Source organism: Rhinopithecus bieti, unplaced genomic scaffold (genome assembly GCF_001698545.2).
Source record: "Rhinopithecus bieti isolate Rb0 unplaced genomic scaffold, ASM169854v2 scaffold_4658, whole genome shotgun sequence".
NCBI classification, from domain to species: domain Eukaryota; kingdom Metazoa; phylum Chordata; class Mammalia; order Primates; family Cercopithecidae; genus Rhinopithecus; species Rhinopithecus bieti.
In genome coordinates, this window is record NW_016804523.1 from 362,741 (window position 1) to 382,006 (window position 19,266).

The window sequence follows — 19,266 nt, forward strand, 5'->3', positions numbered from 1 at the left end:
TCCAAAGACAACTAGGAACATCCCTTTGCATTTTTTTCCTGAGTTATAGGACAACTTAATACAATGCCATCTAGTGTTCCAACCTTTGCCAGCAAGAGAACTGAGGCATCACCCAAAATATAGTAAACAGACTTAAAAAAAGAAAAAAGATGTTTTGACTAAAATAACATAAATCTGAAACTTGAAATGTTTTTTCTTTTTAATCACCATCGCACTGTAGCACATGCTCTAGGTGGTGCCCTACTCATATCCTCCTTCCCTTTATCCTCTTTGCCTAACCGCTGCAGGGCACAATGGTCCAGCTAAGCTAGCTGCACCTGCTTTTTTAAAATTTTTTAATTTTTTTGCCAAGGTCTTGCTCTGACCTCTTAAGCCACATTGCCCAGAGTGGAAGGCTGAAATTACATGGAATTTCTGTGCTCTGAGAGCAGCCTCAGTAAATGACTGATATGGATTGTATTAGTCTGTTCATGCATTGCAAAATACCTGAGACTGGGTAATTTGTAAAGAAAAGAGGTTTAATCGATTCACAGTTCTGCAGGCTGTACAGGAAGCATAGTGGCTTCTGCTTCTGGGGACGCCTCTGGAAGTTTCCAATCATGGCAGAAGAGGAAGAGAGTATAAGATTTCTCACATGGCAGGAACAGGAGCAAGAGAAAGTTGGGGTAAGGGAGGTGCTATACACTTTCAAACAACCAGATCTCATTAGAACTCACTCATTATCATGGGAGAAGTACCAAGGGGATGATGCTAAACCATTCATGAGGAATCCACCATCATGATCCAATCACAACCCACCAGGCTCCACCTCCAACATTGGGGATTGCAACTCAACATGAGTTTTGGGCAGGGACCCAGATCCAAACCATATAATGGATTGATGTATAAACATCCTGGCATCCTCCTTTAGGTAGGATAATGATGAGGTCTGTGTCTTGCACCAACTTCCAGAGTTCTCCAGTGGAATTATACTCCAACTGCCCAGAGTGCTAGCCGATTTGGCTTTGCACCCGTTAGTGGCTACTGCTTCTCTGTGTTTCAATTTTTCTCTCCCCTACCAGTATTTCCTTTCCTTCCCAAGTAAACCATTTGCTTTGGAATCTTGGTCTCAGACTTTCCTAAAGTAAGAAAATCTCTCTGTTGTAGATTGCAGAAATGGCCACGAACCTTCGGCCTCTCTACATCCTTATACTGTAAAGTTACAGTTCCTTTCATTAAGAAGTGGGCACACTTTGGGTCTTGCTTCGGCCAGTAGAGTATGGAGGAAGTGATGATATGCCAGATCCAAGTCTAGGCTTCAAGGGATCTTACATATTTCTCCTTTTTCTCAGAGACTTGTGAGCAAGAATACATGGTTGTCATTTAAAGCAACTAAGTTTTGGGTGATTTGTCATGCAACATGACTGATACAACTCCCACCCCAAGCACATTTTTGATACCCTCTTGTGTGTTTATTCCCTTGAATGAGAGTATTGTTTTCCCTAAAGAAAAGCATCTTTTCATGCACAGAAAGGTTGAAGGACCTTCTCAGATTTGCTCAGGAGAATCTGGGTGCCAGTTGTTGGCAGTATCCTGGCGTATTCCTTAGCCCCAGGGCCTCTATGCTGACTCACCTTGTCTGGGTTTGCTTGCTAGCTGCTGCATTTTCTCTCTGCTACAGTGGCCAGCACAGCTGCTGTTTTTTTCCAAAGCCCTCTTTCACAGAGCTGTTAGGTAGGAGGCCACTGCGTCTCTACGATTGTGCGGATGACATATGTGTCTGACAGGGATTCTAGCACCTCGAAGCTGGCCTGGGATGGAGAGCTCACCAAAAATACTGCAGTTGCTGAATGCCAGGGAATTTATTGAGCTTTGGAGCCAGCAGGATGCAGAGTAAACAGCATAGAAATGGAGTGAGTCAGGATGCTTAATCCTGACTTTACCTCTTGGCTAATTGTATGGCCTTGAGTAGGACCCCTGATGCGCATTTCTTCCACTGGAGACAAGGTAGCCTCTGAAGTCCCTTTCAGCTCTAAAATGCTAGAATTCAAGGACTGAATTGGGCTTTATAAAAATGAAACACCAGAAAGCATGGAGTTAGTTGTCTATTAAGAGGAACTTCTGATTGACTAGAACACTGGTTCTCAAAGAGGGGTCCCTAAATCTTCAGCATCACATCATCACCTAAGAAATTGTTAGACCATAGCTCACTGCAGCCTCGAACTTCTCAGCTGAAGGGATCTTCCTCCCATGTAGATGGGACAACAGGCTCACACCATAATGCCTGGCTAACTTTTAAAAAGTTTTTGTAGAGATGGGGATCTCACTATATTGCCCAGGCTGGTCTCAAACTCCTGGCCTCAAGTGATATTCCTGCCTTGGCTTCCCAAAGCACTGGGATTACAGGCATGAGCCACCATGCTGGGCCCAGAACTTGTTAGAAATGCAAATTTTCAGGCTCCACTCCAGACCCTCTGAAGCGCTCTCTCAGCAGGTACTCATGTTCACATGAGAAAGAGGTAACCAGCTCTGTTAGCAAAGGCAGATAATTAATTAACCAATTTATTCATGGATAACCTATTTCTGTGTGCAAGAAACTGTTCTATTCTTGGGGTGAAAGCAAAGGCGAAGGTGCAGGGCTATTATAAGAGAGTCTTAGAGTAGGGCCCAACAATTTGTGTATTAACAAGCTCTTCAGGTGATTTGAATACAGGTTCAAGTTTGAGACTTACTGATCTAAAGCTGTGTTATTCCAAGTGTGGCTCACAGCATCAGCATCATTTGGGAGCTGCTTGAAGAAGTAAAAGCTTAGCACTACCTCTTTAGAACCCCTGTGCCAGAATCGCCATTTAATAAGATTCCCAGGTGATTTGAGTGCACATGACAGCTGAGAAATCCTGGGTATAGCCTTCATTCTTGGAGATTGTAATCCAATAGAAAGGGATTGGGGGGAGTGGCAGCAGGAGAGCAGCAACTTACATTTCTAAAAAGCTCCCAAATATGGCTGATGTTGCAGGTTCAGGGACCACTTTGAGTAACAAGGCTCTAGATTTCAGCCCAGGCTTAGAACCTTGAATATGGAAGGGTTTCAACCCAGAAGTTGGTTTCAGCTACACTGCACAGATGTGCAGGTTGTCCACTGCCAAATTCCAGAAGGCGCCATTTGCATAGACTGAGTCAAGAACCTGAACCCCAAGGCTAAGAAGCAGGGGCTAGCTAAAGAGCGGGTTTTAGAGAGTGTTAGAATTGGGTTTGGATCCTAATCCTGCCACTTACTAAGTTGACCTTGGGAAATATATTTAACTCTGAGCCTCAGTTTTCTCATCTATAAAATGGAGATGAACATACCTGTGTCCCAATATAAGATACTCAACAGGAAGCACCCAGTAGAAACCCAGCTATTTGCAAATAGCTATTCTCTCTGGCCTTTCCTTTCAGCCAAGGGAACAGCAGTTGTTATCAGACGGTATAGGTTCCTTTCCTTCTTCAGTCTCATCCTGGCCAGTGGCCTAATCGCCTGGTCAGGCTGAAGGCCAGGTGAGTATGATGGGCTTTTCTTCAGAGCTCCCAGGGGTCAGATGAAGGTGATACCACCATAATGCAGACTGTTTATATTAGGAAAGCTTCCCATGGGTTTGTACAAATCAATTCATAAAAATGAGCAACACAGCCAGTTTCAAACCATGCCAAGTTCACCTGCTTACCAAAGTCATTAAAAACAGTAATAGTTCCTGGTCTCACTGAGGCTTTGATGCCCCTGGTGCCTGGAATCACTCAAAGGCTTTGCAGGGGAAGGCACTTTGGCCCATTGGGCCTGGAAATCTTTGCTCTTCTGCATAAAGAACCCACTTAGACCCCTTGTGTATTTCTGTGTGAAAAAGACCATCAGAAATTCTCTGAAACGAAACTAAAGATGCATTTGGGGTGACTGAGAGCCATTTGGGGGTACAAGCAGGCAAGTGGGATACTTTTGAAAATCAGTTGCTTATCTATGTGTAGGTCTGTGGCTGGAGTCTGTACTCTGTCCATTGATAATTATGTCTACCCTTATATCAATCCATGCTGTCTTGATTACTGTTAAGTCTTGAAATCTAGTATAATCTTTCAACTGAAAATAAAAGCTCATTAAAACAAACCAGGGGAAGGCTACGAGACCAGATAAACCTTGATCAGAAACTAGACATAATTAAATTTTTTTTTTTTTTTGCAGTTTATGAGAAGCAATATATATGTATATATACACATTTAAATTCAGGGGCTGGTTGAAATTTTAGCAGAAACTGAGAGGCTGAGTTCTGAGAGAGTTCAGCCTAACAATAGCCACTAGAGGGCCTAGGAGATACGGAAACACTGCATGGTGTTGTAGGAGCCAGGCCCAGAGAGCTGCCAAGGCCTGAGTATCAAGGTGAACCTGATTCCTGAGAACCTTCTCTCACCTGGTGCTCACCTTCACGTAAGAAAGAAGTAACCAGTTCTGTTAGGGAAGCTAGATAATTCATTAAGCAATTTATACACCGATAACCTATTTCTGCATGCAAGACACCGTTCTATTCTTGGGGTTAAGGGTAGCTGGGGATGCAGGACTATTATAAGCAAGCCTCTCTCTTAGGGCTCAGTGGTGGCATCAAGGACCAGCTTGGGAGGTGTGGGCTTTGGTGCCCATTATTTCCATGTGCTGCACCAATACATTTAAAATCAAGATAAAAACAGCATGTGTGCAAAGCAAACACAGTTTCAAGCCAAATTCCATTAGGTCATTAGACTGCCACACTTTAATCCCTCTATAGAAATTCTAGAGTTTTTGTGATTGGAGCTCTGTGATGTGTGTTGAAGCATGGATGAAGCTGATTTCTCTATTATTGTTTAAAAAGTCCTTAAAGTGTACAGTAAGACAGAATACAAAAAAAGTTTAGAAACTCACCTTTCCTAGAGAGACCTGTAAAACAGGAAGGGCTATCTAGGTATGGCATGTGCTAGAAAATGACCTACAAGGTATGTTCTAGCCTGAGGAATTGCTGGCATGTGAATCATGAGGACAGATGCATGGGCAAAATGTGCTGTTTCCTCTGTCAGCATCTGCTAGGCAAGAGATGACTTCCCCTCAGCCCCTGGCCCTGCAGTTTTCCCGCCTATGGGAGGCCTTTTACCAACATGACTTATGCCACCCACCCTCACTCCCACACCACCACACCTGGCAGCAAATTTTGTGAGCCAGGAAGGTTGGGGGGTAGAAAAGAGGGTCTCCTTAAAGTGGAAGAAGGGTCTCCCAGTCCATGGATAGCTCTAAAAGAGCTGAGTCCTAGACGACTTGCAAACATGGTCTCCTCCATGGTCAGAGCTTCTAAAAGAGGAAAGAAACTGGTTGTTTCAGCATGTTTCCTTGGCCATAGGAGAGAGACAGATAAAACAAGCGAGATAAAACAGATGATATCAAGCAATGCAATGATGCTTCCCTTTATAGAAATTTCGTTTTCAGAGGCTAAAAACCCATATACCAATTTCCCCAGGATATAAGGAGGGTCTTCTCTGTAAGATTTGCTGTCTGGATTACTGAGTCCAGCCCCTCTGACTTCTCTCTTTCCACCTGTTTATATTAGGAAAGCTCCCCATGGGTTTAGACAAATCAGTTCATAAAAATGACCAACACAGCCAGTTGCAAGCCATGCCCTGGGTTCACCTACTTACCAAAGTCACAAAAAAACTATAATAGTTCCTGGTCCTGGAAAGAGAGAGGTCAGAGGAACTGGCCTCAGTAACCCACATCCATCCTCCTATAGATACAGCTTTTGTCTGGTCACCCTTTACTCCATAGCTTCTACCGTGAGTTTAAACATCCTTACTTGACTCCCAAGGACAGACCATCCTTTCCACCCAGTACTCATCCTTTACTCTTATAACTGCTCAACAGGTTCATTTTGCAGGCTGTCCAGACAGAACTGATTTATCAAGACAGATAAATTGCCATAAAGAGTTTAATTCTGGCAGAGCCGGCAGAATGCGAGACCAGAGTTTTATTATTACTCAAGTCAATCTCACCAAAAATTTGGAGACTGGAGATTTTAAGGATAAGTTGATGGGTAAGGGGGCAGGAAGTGGGGAGTGCTGATTGGTTGGGTCAGAGATGGAGTCATGAAAAGTCAAAGCTGTCCTCTTGTCCTCATTTCCAGATGGTTAGGTATTCTAAGTCACAGGATGAGATAGGAGGTCAGCACAAGATATAGGCCATAAATACTTTGCTGATAAAACAGTTTGCAGCAAAGAAGCTGGCCCAAACCCACCAAAACCAAGACAGCAATGAGAGTGACCTCTGGTCATCCTCACTGCTCATTATAAGTGATTTATAATGCATTAGTATGCTAAGAGACACTCCCAGCAGCACCATGACAATTTACAGGTGCCATGGCAACGTCAGGAATTTACCCTATATGGCCTAAAGCCTGAGGAACCCTTTGTTCCAGGAATTGCCCAGCCCTTTCCTGGAAAACTCATTATTAATCCACCCTTTGTTTAGCATATAATCAAGAAATAACCATAAAAATGGGCAACCAGCAGCCCTCCAGGCTGCTCTGCCTATGGAGTAGCCATTTTTTATTCCTTTACTTTCTAAATAAACTTGCTTTCACTTTACCCTATGGATTGACCTTGAAATTTTTCTTGTGTGAGATGCAAGAACATTCTCTTGGGGTCTGGATCAGGTCACTTTTCCAGTAACAGTTTCAACCTCTCATCTCACTCTCTCTTATGTGAAGATTATTGACATTGACCCTTCTGGACTTTTGTTCATCCCGTTCCCCTTGTTAGGCAAGCCTTTCCTTCTGGCTGGCACAAAAGTGCACCTAAGTTACTTTTCCTCCGCAGTCTTTCCTGACTACTTTAGCCCTTATTGATTGCTCCTCCTTTGAACTCCATCTTCTTATAGACATTGGGGGCCTTAATCTAATACCGGTGGGGATTTTTCTTTTATTTTGGGAAACCTGACTATGGTTTGACAATCAGATGGCTAGATTCTTGAGGACAAAACTTTGTGTCCCAAGACTCCAGCATGGTGACCCCTTGCACACATTAGAAGCCCAATTAACATTTGCCTGGTTAACTCCCATGCATCCTTGGGACCTTAGGTTGACCCTCACTTCCTGAGGGCAGCCCACCCCATTAGATCCCAAATCTCCTCCTACAGATTCTAACACAGGCATCTCTCCTGCATAGCACTACTCAAAGACGGACAGTTTTATTCATTTGCTTTTATTACTCAGTTCCCTCCATGAGGGCTGGAAACTATATTTGGTTTTATTTAGTGCCTGGCATACACTGGGTAATCTATCAATATTTATTAAATTAGTGAATACATGTTGGTTGGCTGAACTGAAATGTGACACAGACTTCTTGGGAAATGACAGCAAAGTTGAAGATGTTAATCTCCTGGGAGCCAGTGCCCTTGAGCACAGTCCTAAACAGAATCTAACAACAAAGGCTCAGATGGGCCAAGTTAGCAAAATTATTGCAGGACCATTACTGGCAATAAGTGGCTATATATATATATATATATACAATCCCACCACTCAAAAGCTTTAAAAAAGTTAGTATTTTCTTCGACTATTAGTTCAGTACATGTTTTTTACAGTGTGGAAATCCTACCAGATATAAAATTTTAGATCTTGCCTTTTAGAAAAAAAACACTTAACATTAAATGGTTAATGCCTTTTCTTTTTATTGAAACTATGAATCATAATTTTAAACAGATTCAGAATATTCTGCTATATGGATGTACTCTATTATTCTCTCAATACAGGACAGAAAGGTTGATAAATACCAGTTTTGGCCCTTATGATTTTGAAGGCATTCTAAATCTAAAGACAATTAAGATAAATGGGAGATGCATTATATTATAGGCTTCCCCAGCAGTTTCAACAGAATGCCTACTTTTGTTAATTGAGACCTGGCTATACAGTTGTCAATCCTCCCCAAGTGAGTACTCCTCATTCCTTGCTCTCTCATCCCCCAACCCCTACTCTGCTACCCTCTACTTTTCCCCACATAGCAGACACGATTGATGCCCTATTTACATATCATCAATACTCAGTATTCCTGCACATGCCAATGGTTTCTTACTGCAAGCACCTTGGATTCTCTGCGTAAGGACTTTCTTTGGCTGCAGAAGCATGATCAGTTATGAGTGGGGCAGGCTAGGAGTGCCCAAGTGCAGATGGGAGTTAGTAAATAAATATCCCAGCTCCTCATCACACATGGGGAACAATTTGGAGCTGTGTTCTACATACAGCTTTCCGTGGGGACTGATTTCCAGTTACCCACTCATTAATGCACCTGTGTTAGCTTCCTTTCCTTCACTGTCTCATTTCTATTTTCCTACAGTGGTTCCCAGGGTCACCCCACAAATAAACCATTTGCACACAAACCCTTGTTTCCGTGTCTGTTTCTGGGGAACCATTGTAAGACACCCCTCCTTCTTAATTATGAGTTCTAGCACTCTCCAGCTTAGACTTTCCCTCCCCCCCCCCTTTTTTTTAGTGGAAGCTAAAATGTCTAAATGATTCAACGTATATTTTAAGGAACAGTGTAAATATGCAAAACGGTGCCAGATTGCTAACTCTCTTTTCATCAGAACTACTGATAGGAAATGCTCCCAAGAGGGAATAAATTATACAGAGGCTCTGGTCTCTTTGGAGGTGACTTTGAACTGTTCTTTGTTTCTCCTCTCTGTTGTCCTCTCTCGTGTCTCTCCTAATCTATTTCCTCTACAGTGGAAGAGAAATAGCTGACTGTTTTTGCTACCAACTCCTAATTACATTTCCAGATACACCCATAAGCAGGGGTGTGATGACAGGCATGTTATAAAGCAAGTTTATATTCATTTTTTATAATTAATTGTTATTACTGGTTACCAAAGACCTGATATATGCTGAGTATTTACTAGGTTCTGTAAGAGATTCTGCAGACATTAAGATGTTGTCTTTGTAGGGAAGATAAGATGCATTATACAGCTGGACTCGTGCAGGGACAAGTGTGATGTATCAATTGAGGGGCACACATAGATCAAAACCAATAAACAACTCTAGATATTCAGAGAAAGCTGTGGTTCATTCTGGCTGGATTTTGAGAAAGCTTCATGGAAGAGGCTAGGAATGGATGGGTTGGATTTTAATAGGTAACCAGGTCAAGACAGAGAGAAGAGAATTGTTCCAAGCCTTCTCCATCTCGATTCCTAGGGGACTTCTATTTGATGTTAAAGGATGAGACTGCTGCTTCCCTGCTCTCCCCTCCTTCTGCCCTCAGTAGGCCATAAAACCTTCAGTTTCTTTCTATTTTAGTTTCTCCAGTACCCAATGGGGGAAACTACACCATCTTTGTGATGCAAACAGACTAAGCCAGTTCCAAGTCAAACTGTAAATTAGGCATATCAGTTAGAAATTTATTTAATTTTAGATATCGCATTAGATATCACCCATCTAATAGGGGCTTAAACAAAATGGACACTAATTTTAGCTCTAAGAGAATGAAGACTGAGGCATTTGTTATTGGTGGTTTAGCTAACTCAGCAACGTCATCAAAGATCCATGCATTTTCCATTTTCCTACTCTGCCTGCCTTAAGCTGTTGATTTTTCAATATCATGCTGCTCCCCTCCTGGCTGCACCTTGACTGCATTAGGTTCAGGCATCATGACTGCCTTCAAGGCAGGAAGAAGGGAGAAGAGCGGTAACAAAAGTCTGCTCTTTTCATGATGGCAAAAGTTTTCCCAGGAGTCCCCTAAAAAAAAACAAAATAAAATAAAAAGAAAAAGAAAAAACATGTATCACTGGCTAGAAATGCATCATATGGCCACCCTAGCTGTAAAAAATCCTAGGAACTTGAGTATTTCACTCCTTAGATTCTATAATTATACAAAACAAGGAAAAAGGGCCAGGGAATGGCTACAATGAAGGCTACAAATTCTGCCTTGTTTTACAGGAAACTTTACTTGCTATGGTTAAGACACTCAGAGCATGTCTCTGTCTTAGCTGAATAACTAGTGTATTAGTCAACTGTTACCTCCACCATACTGCACAACAAACCACCCCAAATCTCAGTGGCATTTAATGGTAAGCATTGATGATCACACTCACAGACTTGCTGATTGTCCAAGATGCCTCTGTTCCATATGTCTCACATTCTTCTAGAATAGAAGAATAAGGTGGCAGAAACACAAGAGGAGTGAGCAGAAAGGGATAGCACTTCTTTGGGTGTAGGCTCAGAACAGTACATCCTCACTCTTTCCCATATGTCACTGGCCAATCAAGCCACATGGGGCAAAGCACACTTTCTAGTGGAAGGAACTGGAGAGTTCTTGGGCAAGGACATGGGTATGGGGAAGAGTGAGGAATGGGGAACATTCCCACACCCAGCTGAGTAATCTAGTACATTACCTACAGGACAGTGTTAGAATGTTAATGTGTTTCCCTCCAGGTAGCAAATGTCCCTGTACCAGGTAAGGGCCTACTTGAGGCAATGCCAGATCAGAGAACTGACCCTAGGGCTGTAATTTTAGACTAATCTTTTTGGAAAGGCAGAACATGTGGTCCCTTGAATTACCTTTTGTAAGTGGCTTTTTCCTTTTATTTATTGAATGTATCCAACAATAAAGGGACTCTAAGACTTGGCTTCTCACTATGTATCAATTTGGCATTTTCAGGAGCAGGCGATTCCTATTCTCAGTCTTCTTATGTGTCTGGGAGTTTTTATGTCCTAAGTAGGGACTGAATTCTGCCTTCCCCAGCAGTGGGGTCCAGAGATGTGACCTTCATATCACAAGGAGTATTCTTCCAGCCAAACTTCATTTGCTATAATTACTATCCTACATAACTTAATTAAACCAAATTGTGACAATAAGAATAGAATAGGGATGGAAACAATTCCTCATGATACCTGTAATGCTCAGATTGTTCCTTGATGCCATTACATTAGGCAGAGCTTCCTTGACAGGACTGCATTGGTGTTAATTTAATTACATTCTAATGCATGCTCACAGAAATTACAATACAGATGAGCCGCATTAAAGGACATCTGTGTGTCTTAAAAAGTGTCTATGTCCTTTCCTTTGAAAATGAGTCTCACTCATTTAGTAAACATTTACAGTAGGTTCTCATCTCTCTGGAGGCCACCTTGATGGGAAGAAGCCTAGATGAATTCATTTGAGAAGTCAATGAATCTTCTTTTCTGAGAAAAATGTATAATACCACACTTTTGCGTACTTATTTTGTGTTTTTTTTAGCCCTTGTCATCTGCCAGACTTTATTGCAAGCACTTCACAAATAAGAACAAATAAAATAGGAATGACAATAGGACCTACCTCATACATTTATAAAAGATTAAATATAGTCATCATTATCTTAATATATAAGATTAAATGTAATCTTTATTATAAATGTATGAGGTAGGTCCTATTATCATTTCCATTTTATAGATGGAAAATCTGAATCACGGGGAGATTAAACAACTTTTTCAAGGTTAGGTAGCTTTAAAAAGGTATGAATTCCCATGTGACTGACTAATGGAGAAAGGAGATTAGGTGCTTGGTAGATGATATAATTTTCTTCATGAGACATCTAAAGTCTGAATAAATTGGTTTGGGGGAACTGACTAGCCTCCTCATTGTCAAAAGTCTTGATTTGATACACAAGAAATTTTTCCTGCCCAGCATCCATTCCCTCTTCTCCTAGCTATGGCAACCTGATTTTCCCTTGGAAAAACAAGCCACTCTCCCTTTTCTAATTCATGGGGTTGAGTGGTCAGATCCAACCCTCCATCTCCAAGGCTGGGAAATTCACCAGGCCTGGGAATTACTTGAGGAATGAGCATGAGATCTATGCCCAGAGCAGGGAGCATCAGCCCAGGACATTGGCTGAGGCTTTTCAGAAAGAATTACTCTCTTTTTGGTAGAGGTGTTAAGAATAGGACATAGGCTGGGGTAGCTGGTGGCCATCTTTTTACTATGGCGAAACTCTGATTGGATTTAAAGCAACACAGGGACATTGAAGCTGAGAGATTAAGAAAATAAATTTGTGATGACATTATTTGATCTTCTGGATTTAGCTATGCCTGAGCTTCTCACTACAGAGCATGTGGATGTTTTATTTACTTGAATTGATAGAGTACTTCCATTGTCAAAGCCAGTTTGAATCAAGTTTCTGTCATTTGTAAACAAGAGCCCAGTCTGAAAGTGTGCTAGAACAATTTCCAGGACCATCCTACTGCTCTGGGAACCTCTATTCTTTCTGCCCAACAGATCTTGGAGAGTTAGGCTGATTTCCTTTCTCTGAAACTTCTGCCAATATCCTCCCATTCTTTCATAGGACTTCTCCCCTTTTCTAACCTTCTTCACTTCCTTATTGACACCACTGACAAGAACACAAGGGCTTCTCATTTAAAGGCTTCAGACTAAACATTATGAAGAAAAAAATGGGTCACATAGAAAATTAACACAACAAATTTCTGAAAGTGAAACAAATCTCACACATTTTTTTTGAGGCAGAGTCTTGCTCTGTCATCACCAGGCTGGAGTGCAGTGGTACGATCTCGGCTCACTGCAACCTCCACCTCCCGGGTTCAAGCAATTCCACTGCCTCAGTCTCCTGAGTAGATGGGACTACAGGTGCATTCCACCATGCCAGACAAATTTTTTTTTTTTTTTTTTTTTTGTATTTTATTAGAGACGGAGTTTCACCATGTTGGCTAGGATGGTCTCAATCTCCTGACCTCTTGATCCGCCCACCTCGGCCTCCCGAAGTGCTGGGATCACAGGGGTGAGCCACCATGCCCGGCCGCTGCTATGATTAAAGAACTGAATTTCTAATTTTATTTCATTGTAATTAAAATTAAAATGAAAAGCTGCGATTCAGTTATTGGAAACTTTTTAATGTATGCTTAGAACCACTTGAGTATGTGACTCTTACTTGTCAATTATAAATTTCATAACATGTAAATACAGATTAATTATTTCTGATAAATTTTACTATCTAAATTAAGATATGGTATAAGTATAAATCACACATCGGATTTCAAGAATAGATTTGAAAAGCAAAATATTTTGTTAATTTTGTATTGGTTACATGTTGAAATAATATTTTTACTATATCAAGTTAAATAAGATAGATTCTTACCAATAATTTCGTATGTTTCCTTTAACTTCTTTGAACATGGTTCATGTTATATTTCCATTGGATATTGTTGGTCTATAGTTTCTATCTAACCCATGATTTGAAGTACTCTGGAGGGTGTTTGTGTTTACCACACCTAAGATCATGTGTGGTCTTTTATTCTGAAAGCATTGAGGGTTTGAGCTTTTATTCTGGAAACACATTGAAGAAATGTGTCAGTAAATTTACATTAGTCTTCCTTATAAAAGTCTAAACAATCTAACTAAACAGTTTTTATTATTTTTCGTGTCATTAATTGATGTTTGAACAATCTTTTTGCTTGTTGTCTTGACCTATGTGGTGCTTTTCTAGTTCAAGTGTACAAAACCTGAGTTTCTGAAAAATAAAGAAAAGTCATTGTATTTAGTGCAAAATATATGTTATGGATTGTTTCCAGAAATCTTTCCATATTGCATTTTTGTTGCTATTTTGTCCATTTTTTTTTCTCACACATGTCTGATATTTTTGTTGAAATAATCTGGCAACTCTGGAAAGAACTCCATTTTGCTTCATTCCCCGCCCCCCTTTCCAGGAGCCAAGACTCTTCCTTCCAGCATCCCTTCTTCCCATTCTGAAACCTAGAGATACAGTTTCAGCAGAATGGTAAATGAGGGTGAGTGTCTACCCATGTACCCAAGACTCAATGGACCTGCCAACTGGAGGAGTCCAGTCCCAGTGGGCCCCATGCTGTGTGAGGTAACATATTCAGTTTCCAAGGATTAGAATGTGGACATCTTTGGGGAGAAGGCCATTATGCTGCCTACCACAATAATTAACAGCAGGAAGACATCCTATATCTGTAAACTAAAGGCTCTTGTTAACCTCTTCTCCATCCAGCATGCTCTTTTGCTGGGAAGACAATTTTTAGTCAAGTTCAGATTTACAGCAGTGAGGCTTTATCTTCTGATTATGCATAGCCAAGCAGAAAATTTGCTGTACATTTTTACAATAGAAGACAATGATAAATTTACATATTCATTAGATGGTTTTCCTCAGGATAGCCAGGCAAATCTCAGATTAAAGTCATGAGAGAGCATTCTTCTAGATTTTCCTTAATGAAGGGACAGACATCATTTACTCTGATTGTTGCTTTGCTATAACAAATCATTTCGGCAGTAATGACAGATTAACACTGTTTTATGAGATAGTGTTTCTTGCACTGGTTACAGTGCTTCCACTGAAAATAGGTCAATTTCTTGTGAACCAGGGCTGAACTTGGTAGGCATCTAGAAACTGGATCTTGGAACTAATTATTAGAAAGTGCTAATGTTTGCTGACCTATGATGAATAAATTTTCCTTGCCAAGTAGATTAATTTCTCCTTAAGGAAAGAGCTAATGAAGTTTAGAAACTTGCAAAGACATCACAAGTAGACATTTGATTAAGCAAGCAAGTTAAAGCAGTAACTTGGCACATAACCATGAAAACAGTTCTTGTCAAGTCTCTTCACATTTCATTGAGCAATTGCATCCCTCCAGCAAACATGGGGATGGCACATTAGATGTTCAAGGACTGAAATTATGCAATCAACCGTCAGAAATGATCAAGTTGCCCTTCCAGGTGGTCAGAGGTAACTGGTTTTTCCAATCATCCTCCAAGCATTTGTATGGTTTTGTGTGTTTCATTCCTGAAGGAGTATATTAACAGGTTGAATTTGTTCCAAAATTAAGATGCAAGAAAGGAACATTTCTCTGATTTCATAGATCAAGTTAAATGCTGCTCACCAAAGTTAGCAGAAAGTCTAATAGTTGTTGTTATTGTCATTACTATTATCATTATTGGTTTCTTCCTCTTTTTTGGATTAATGAAAACTAGGACAAATGGGGATGTGGCTTCTAGGCTGCCAAGATATATATTGCCTATCCCAAATTGGACCAGTAAATTGTTGGCAGTTATGTTGTCAGCACTTGCCCTTTCTAGGAGGCGTGGTGGGGTGCAATGAACTTTGCAGATGCCCCCAAGGATGCAGTGCTTTGTGTTTTAAATTGATTCCCATACAGTCTCTTCTTGAAAGGTGCTTCCATGGGAGTGGAGTCCTCTATCCTGCTAGTCTTGAGAAATCCAACCCTGTTAGTGGCCTAGCTTCTCTACCTGTGAGGAGGAAGGTGAAAATTACCTTTTCAACCTTTCCATTAGCATTTATTGAACGCTGTCTTAGTTTAGGTTTCCTTAAAAGCAGGCTCGGAGACGAGAATTCAAGTGTAAGTGGTTTATTTGGGAGGTGATCCTAGGAAACACTAACAGGAAACTACAGAAGTGAGACAGGAAGGAAAGGCAGACACAAGGAGGCCATTATCAAGTAAGTCACCACTGTGGGCAGCTGGAGCTCAAGCCCACTGGGGAACTCCGGGAAACAGTGTAGAACACCCAGAGTCGACCTACTAAGAGGTGAAGCCAACTTGACTTCCTGGGTCAAGTGGGGACTTGGAGAACTTTTCTGTCTTACAAGAGGATTGTAAAATGCACCAATCAGCACTCTGTAGCTAGGATTGTAAAATGCACCAATCAGTGCTCTGTAGCTAGCAAAAGGGTTATAAAATGCACCAATCTGCACTCTGTAAAAATGCACCAATCAGCAGGATTCTAAAAGTAACCAATCACAGGGAGGAATGAATAAAGGGCACTCTGATAGGACAGAAACGGAACACGGGAGGGGCAAATAAGGGAATAAAAGCTGGCCACCCCAGCCAGCAGTGGCAACCCACTAGAGTCCCGTTCCGCGCTGTGGAAGCTTTGTCCTTTTGCTCTTCACAATAAACCTTGCTACCTGTCACTCTTTGGGTCGGTGTCATCTTTAAGAGCTATAACACTCACCGTGAAGGTCCGCAGTTCCATTCTTGAAGTCAGCAAGACCATGAACCCACCCGAAGGAACCAACTTCGGACACACTATAGAGGGTTGAGAGGGCTGGGTTACATCCACCAGCTCCTGAAATGAGTGCTGCCAGCAATTAATTTTCCCGACTATCCAGTCTACTATGCCCAAGGCCAGACAGGCTTCCTGCTGCTTGGGAAAAAGCCCTCTGGCAAAGAGATACAGATCCTGGCAGTTGGAAGTGGAATAAGCTCATGCTGGAGTGGTAAGGCCCAAGGGGCAGTAGTACAAAAAGTTTCTTATCCAGCCTATGATTAAGGCACTGACATAGGTGTTGTAGAAAAGTTGTATCTACTTCATTCAGTACATTAGGGAGAAGTAGCTATGTTTTGCTGACTAGGTGCTCAGAATTGTGCCAAATGATGTAGGTGAAACAGAAGAAATAGGAAGCATGGTTTCTCCCTGATTTGGAGGAACTTATTCTCTGATTAAGGAAGACAACCCTGGCGCTACCATGCACCAATGGGTAAATGGACAAAATAAAATGGTGATTTAGGCATTAGGAGACAACTGGAATTCTGGGAAAGGCTTCATGGGGAAAGTACGAAATGACGGATAGTGTGTTCAGAAAAGAGCCAAAGCCTATATAATTTGAGGGACAATGAGAGAGGAGGCCTGGAGGCAAATTTAGTCCAGTACGTTGGTAGACAGTGAGCAAGCCCATGAGAATGGAGTTGATGGGACATGTTCAAGAGGACTGGGAATCTTCACCCTTGGCGGGATAGGGCAGGGCCAACATTGAGAGACTTGAAGGCCAAACAAAGTCTTGGCTTGACATCCTACAGATGTCAATCATTGCTCTGAGTGCACATTTCCTCCTGAAAAAGTCCACTCATGCCCACAGTACTGTCAAAGAAGTGGTTGTGTCATGGCAGATGACCCTGTTTCCACTGTCGAATCTGATTGGGATGGGGCAGGGACTTGACCTTGGATGGGCTCATCAGAGTCTGCTTTTTTATTTTATTTTATTTTATTTTTGTCTGGCATTTGGACCTACAGAATTAAGGGACTGGATAAGTTGGTTCTCTGTAGAGCCAGGGCAAGAGTTTATTTTCCTTAGGAAGCCACAGTCATGTGCAAACACATTACATTAAAGTAAAACATCATAGGCAGTATGGGACTATAGCAAAAAAAAAAAAGGCGAGTACAAGTACTAAGAGAAACGGGAGACAGACTATGTGGCCCTAGCAAGTAAAGGTGATTTGCGAATTCCCCCAAGCCCATCAAGTACTTCTAGCAATGTAGAGTCTTCTGTAAACTTTCCACTCAAGCTAATTTGAGTGGAAATAGAGGATCCTTCTCTCAGACGACATGGCAGTCATTAATTTGCCTATTGTCTGCTTTGCTTCCAGTCCTCTGTTTTTTTTTTTTTTTTTTTTTTTTTTTTTTTTTTGTCCTATTGGTTGATGTCATAGCTGTTGATCTTCATAAGAAACCTTGAGAATTGTGTGCAAGTGGTTTACTAAGGAAGGTTTCACAGAGACGGTAAAGGAATGGGGGAAGTAGGACAGGGATTGGAGTGAAGTGAAGCTGGTGGTGAATTCAGACCACCTCTGTGGAGCCTGCAGGGGGCGCTGCAGTGGAATCTTGCCTCAGGTGTGTGTGCTTTTCTCTTTACCTGGGCAAGGGAACTGGGCGTTTACACCCTTGCTTATTGTCCTGGGGCTGTAGAGGTAAATTAGACAAGATCCTTGACCTCAATTCATTTACAGCCTAGTTGGGGGAGACAAGCTTGCAAGCACAGAAACTAGAAACAAGGCTTCTGGGTGGAGGAGGATAAGAAACACTCTACCCAAAGGAGGTTCTCTGCCAAGGGTGAATGATTTAACATCTATATGCCTCTCCCCCACCAAACATGTTAGAATCTCTCAGCAACACAAGCACGGCTCATTTCCTCCCAGGTGCTATTTTCTTATCTCTTCCAGAAAACAGAACTTCCTGAAAAACAACTATTGAAGGAATATGGTAAGAACCTGGCAGGAGCCCAGTTTATACTCAGTAGCTTTGACCTAAGAAACAGAAGAGTAAATATCAAACCCAAGGTCGGTAAGACTTTTGTGTATTTTTTTCTTTTTCCTTTAAAGGTATGTTTGCTCTTTTAAGACCTGGGAACTTATTGTTTAAAGTATTTTTGGTGCAAGGGTCAGGCTGCCAGGAAAGCAGTGGGCATCTGCTTGTGGTTCTTGGGGTTTTACCCAATGTCTGCAACCTCTATTTAGTGCAGGAAGAGAGTGCGTTCCAGCATCTACCTGCCAATCAGGAGTCTTAAGGGCCCAAACTGATAGAACACTGAGAGCTTTCTTTTATTACAGGAAATGATATGCCATATGGTATCATTTCACTTTTAAATACATAACCAAGTGCTACCTGCTAGTAAGTTACTATATTAGGAGCTCACAGTTAGTAAAATTTGGTATTTCTACATCTGAAATAGCACATTACTGGAGCTTATTGAGAACAGTAATTCAGGATTCTGTGAAAGTCAGCATCCACTAAATATTTCACAGCACTGCAAAACTTGCACCGCTGCTTCACACAGGAAAACAGTATGAATTCCCACAGGGCTTGACCAAGACACTGTGTCAGTGCATCCATAGTATGATCTCCAGTTTTTAATTGCCGCTGTTCTTGCTGCTTAATCATCAGTCATTGTTGTCCCAACTCATCTTACTTTACTTTCTCTTATATTTGATTTTCCTTTGTGGAAAAATGCCTTTTGAGTTTGGGACTCCCCAGAAGTAGAGAGATGTGGATGTGAGTGCAAGCGATTTGTTTCGGGAGTGATCCCAGGAAACACTAGATAGGAGTGGGGAAATAAGACAGGAAAGGAGGAAAATTACTAAAGGAGTGTGCTAATGTGCAGAATTACTGCTGTGGGTAACTGGGGCTCAGGCCCTTCGGGACTCTAGGGAGACTTTGCAAGACATTCCTCAGTAGTGTCCTACCTAAGAGGTGAGGAGTTGGGATATTTATCCAACATTTCCTGTCTGATGTCTGTTGAGAGTATCAACTCACAGATTCTTCCAGTCTGCCCTGCATGATGAAATATGCTCTTGCAGCCAGAGAAAACCTTCAGGAAGAGCACCAGTACTTGGTGAGAGACTGTCAGTGAGAAGAAGAATCAGAGGAGACTGTAAACGGAATTAGGTGTGCATGGGAGCTCTGACAGCATCTGCTATGGATGCATACTTCCATAAACAGCAGTTAGGGTCCATAGTCTTCTAA